Genomic DNA, 4,630 nt, shown 5'->3' on the forward strand with positions numbered 1-4,630 from the left:
GTATTAATGAGACAAAAAGGGGATTATTTTTAAATTCCTTGAACCCTTTGTAGATGAGAAAACACTGTTTGGTTGCAGGTGGCAGTGATTGTCTGCATCCATGCACTCTGAAGCATGGTTCTGCTCCTTACTCAAAAGCAAGGAAAGACAAAATGCTTCCTGCAGAAGGCAGAACCCAATGAGAAAACCTATTTATTATTTACCATCTGCCTTCTGTTGGAGGAGGTAAGTAGCCGGTGCTGGTTATAAAGCTTTTCCTGGAGACTGGTGTATTTTCTGAAGCAGTCTTGTAGTTCTGGAGAGTCACTGCTATCTTGGATCTTCTTTCCAACCCTATTTATGTTTTGTACCCTGGATGTTAATGCAAACACACAGCCTGGTTTAAAATAGAACTGACACAGAGCAAACTGATTATTTGATCATTTGATGCTTCAAGATTGGATTTCCTATGGTGGTTTTGGAGGGTTTTCTCCCATTTGACTTGTAATTGCACGCTTACGTCCACCTTCCAGAAAGTTGTGTACGTAAGCAATTATTACACCTGTCTTGGAAAGTCTGTACATTTATCACAGAGTGTTGTGCTGCCTTTCATCACATGGCTGCTATGAGTTTGGGTCATGTCATGAGCTTGAGTCTTCAGCTAGATTGCTTTAGTGACATACCTTGGGTTTAATCTAAAAAGATTTGGTGAGGCATTTGCATTCCCTTGGGATTTGTCAGGATGATGACAAAGTATTAGTGCATTTCTTTTAATGGTATCTACAGTTTGAATTAGATGGATAAATATAAATGCTCTCTGCAAATTGAGATGAAATCCTGTCTGAGAGTTATACAGACAAAAAGGTATTTAAATGGAAAGATCATGCAATGAGTGTTTTAGGTGATCCCTTTGATCACACTGACATTCAATATATTCAGTGTTTCTCATTTTCTTTGGGAACATGGGGTGCCATTTCCTACATCTTAGTATGAAGCACTGGAAGAGAAGAGGCTGCTTTGAGTGCCTGGTTCATGTTGGAGCATTTTTTGTCAAGGCAGAACTGATTAAAGAGCGTTAATGATTAATGTATGATTTGCACATTCAGTGTTCATTGTTGGAACTGAAATCTCTCTTATTTGACTTCAACCTGATGGAATGTTTTCAGGAATATTAGGCAAAATTACTTCAGTCCTTTTTTTCCAGTGAAAGAATTTAAAGAAAGAAAGGTTTTCCAGCTGCTGAAAAATGGAAACCACCTATCTTTGATCAGGTTTCTTTAGACTAACTGTTTTAGAAGAAAAGGGTGGGGGTGTAATAGGCAAAATTATCAAACCTCAAGTTAAAGAAAGCTAACTTTTAAAATAACAATTTTTCTCCCTAACTGACCTTTATAATATATATGATAATTTGTACCAAACAGATTAATCATTTAAAGCTTATTCAGTAAACACAACACATTACTTTTTAAACCTGAAAAAAGAATCATGGTCAGAGGACAGAGCCCTTGATTGCATTCAGAAAGCTGAATGGAATTTTCCATGCAGTCTCTAAGGCACTTTTAGATTTCATATAGACATCTTACAGCTTTGCTGAATGCTTTGATCTGATTCTCAAATAGCCCAAAATTACAATCCTGAGCTGGATGCAGCCACAGTGGTGCAAAAGTGGAAAGAAGCAGCCTTGATTCTGTTCAGAAAACAGAAAAAAAAAATCAATCATGGCTTGATCAGAACTCTTACAGTTCATATCATGTCTTTTGGCCCTAAGCTGGTCTCAAGTCTTGGTTTACATGACATTAAAATAAAAAAAGGAATCAATATTATCAGTATGACATCTTTATCTTAGTACATTGTTTGTATATTTTATGTCACCCACATAATGGGTAAAAGGAAAAATGTGACAGGTTAATTGTGTAAAATTTCCTAAAATTTTAATTCCATTTAGAAATTATATTTCAGTAGGCATTTGAAATATTTAATTTCTCTTGTTATGTTTCTTTTCCTCAATGCACATTTTTTTTCTTCCCCCCTTCTTAAACTTTTGATGAAGACTATGCCAAAAATAATTCTCCAGCAGTGATTTCATTCAGGAGCAATTCTGTTTCAACCTATAGAAATAATTTTATCTTCTTGCTGTTACGGCCAGTGACAGATGATATTTTCTTTTTCTCTACATTTAGACACCTTATATTACCCAGCTCACCGAGGTAAAGAAGACCCTTCATATATTGAAACTCCAAAAGCCTTGATGAGGTCAGAAAAGACACTATACTATTTACTGTCATTTTCCCCTCATTTATTGACATTACAACTGTAATCCCTTTTTTTTCTTTGCATAAGGTTATTTCTGAAATCCAAAAGGAGGGAAAAGTGACCTCTTTTTGTTGAGGCCAGGAGTGTTTTCTAATGAATTTTTGTATTGATAGTGTGGTGCTTGGATTGCTCCTGCATTAGAGCCAGCTGAGCTGTATGTATAATGTATCAGGAGGAATAAACAATGTGCATTTTAAATTATATCCTGCTATTGCTCAGGATGTGACTCTCTCAGCAGAAGGATTTGTGGAGTGGGAGCCGGAGAGAAATCATCAATATGGCAGTTCAAGGCATCTTTCTCTCGAATTTTTCTTGTGCATGCTCACACGGGTTATTTGTTTAAAATTCCTTTTACATCTGAATTTGTTGTGTGCTGACTTTTGAATTTTTCACTTTTCCAGCTGCTGTCCATAGTTGTTGTTTTGCTGTGGGAAGGATGGACCTTGAGGCGAGGGGGCTCCAGTCCTCACTGCCATCAGGGTGACAAGGGCATACAAACTATCTCACTATCCCACACACATCAGCCAGTTAGCTTTTGCTGCCAAATCCCAGGGAAACGTGTTTTCCCTACAAAACAGTGTGTGTAAGACACTTAAGTGTTTAATTTTTTGAAGATTTCCCTCAGGGCAGGCTGCCCTTTTACCCCCGTGGTGGGGCTGAGGGGTCACCAGGGCCATGCCCAGCGCTGGGTCCCCTCACGGCACCCACAGCCCTGCTGCTTGCCAGAACACTTTTGGCTGCTTGTACTGCAAACATTTTGGGAATTGAGCTTGATCCTTGGACCACCAGAGACCCTGGCATCTGGGCTGTATTTTTTCCCCACAGAGCTGTAGGGAAAGCAGGGAGGGAATGTTCCCGTGAGGGGGAATCAATGTCTGCTGGGCTGGGTCAGGTGAGTCGGGGATGTTCATACCCTTCCCTTGTCATGGTGTTTGAGAATATGTTGCTTTCTGCTGTCGTAAGACTTACAATTTCAATCTTTATTTTAACCCCCTGAGCCCACTTAGTCTTCTGAGGAGGTTTGTATAAAAATAACAATAAAACCCCAAAACAATATAGGTGTGACTTGTACACTCAGAAGAGCACTGGTAGATATGGAGGGATTTTCAACAAAATTGTCTTTAGCAAATCTAGAAGTACTGTATAGAAAATACCATGTGTTTCTGTGTGTCCTGAAGTTATTCTTTATTTTCACAGATCACAATGTTTGTGGAGTCCTTTGGCACAGCTGTGTGGGTTGTGCTGGTGAGCACTTGCAGTATTAACTTTTTTGGTAGGATTGTCCAGGGAAAAGCAGCACTTTGGTGAGGAATTTGGACCCTCAGCAGCCCCAGCAGAGTTGTCCATGGAGGTTTTGTGTCCCTTCCATGCATAATCCAGTTTGCTCCTGGGATTTGTGCATTCCTCAGGTATCTGTCTGGCTTTGCTCTCTGGGGGCTACAAAGCAGCAAGGCTTTGTTGGCATCAGTGTGAGATCCTGTGACTCTGCTTAAGCTTGTCCTCCTTTGTGGCTAATGTTAGTGCTGCTTCTAGCCAGATGTACAGCTTTCAACCTGAATAACCATTCATTTGTTTAAAAACAAAATCTTAAAATATCAGAGGTGTGTTTTGTCTTCCCCTCTGTGACTGGCAGAGAAAAAATAATCCCTGTGGCTCTAATCATGACAGATCTGAACGTATTGCCAATCCTGCTTTCAACTCTGATGCTCATTCTTTCTTTCATATTCTGGATAAGGCCCTATATTCTTCTACATGTTTGTGGCATAGAGATATTGATAAAACCTTGTTTTATTCCTTTGCAGTGCTCTTGACTCAAGATAGCCTTGACATTCACTTCTGGGACTTGAGTGATTTCTAAATTTCAATGGCTTTGTTAATTAACCAACAATTGCGGCTTCTTTACCATAATCAGGGAAATCTGCCTTTTTGCTGTTGGAAGATCTAAAATGAGAGTGACCCAATTGCTGTTTCCCTGAACTAATTTAGAAAGGGAACTAGAAATGTTGGGGATCAAACTTGGGTTTGTTGCAGTATTTTATGTATTCCATTAACAATTTAGTTGTCATAGCAATGCAGAGGCAAAATGATTCAAGGTAAGCCTTGAATTAGTGTTCATGTTTCAAATAAGACAAATATCATCTTTTAGAAGATAAGTATGGTTGATATTTAGCATGAGCCCAATTCTGGTATGCTTCAGGGATTCCTTTGAATTCCTGTTCCTGAAAATGAAAGAATCACACTGTGTGGCAGATGCAGAGGGAATTTCCTGTGTGCAAAGAAAAGAAAAACAACCCACCTTAATTAATCTTCCTGCTGAAAAGAAATCTGCAGGGAGTCA

The 4,630-nt window shown here is 39.0% G+C and overlaps 1 long non-coding RNA gene across 1 annotated transcript; it reads left to right on the forward strand.

Annotated features, from left to right (window-relative positions):
* Positions 1 to 463: 463 nt before the first annotated feature.
* On the forward strand, positions 464 to 3,602 carry LOC110469097 (uncharacterized). Its single transcript, XR_002465195.1, has 3 exons — positions 464 to 524; positions 2,160 to 2,232; positions 3,570 to 3,602. It is a non-coding gene; the product is annotated as an uncharacterized LOC110469097 (long non-coding RNA).
* Positions 3,603 to 4,630: the final 1,028 nt, after the last annotated feature.

This window comes from Lonchura striata, chromosome 3 (genome assembly GCF_046129695.1).
Source record: "Lonchura striata isolate bLonStr1 chromosome 3, bLonStr1.mat, whole genome shotgun sequence".
In the NCBI taxonomy this organism is placed as follows: Eukaryota; Metazoa; Chordata; class Aves; order Passeriformes; family Estrildidae; genus Lonchura; species Lonchura striata.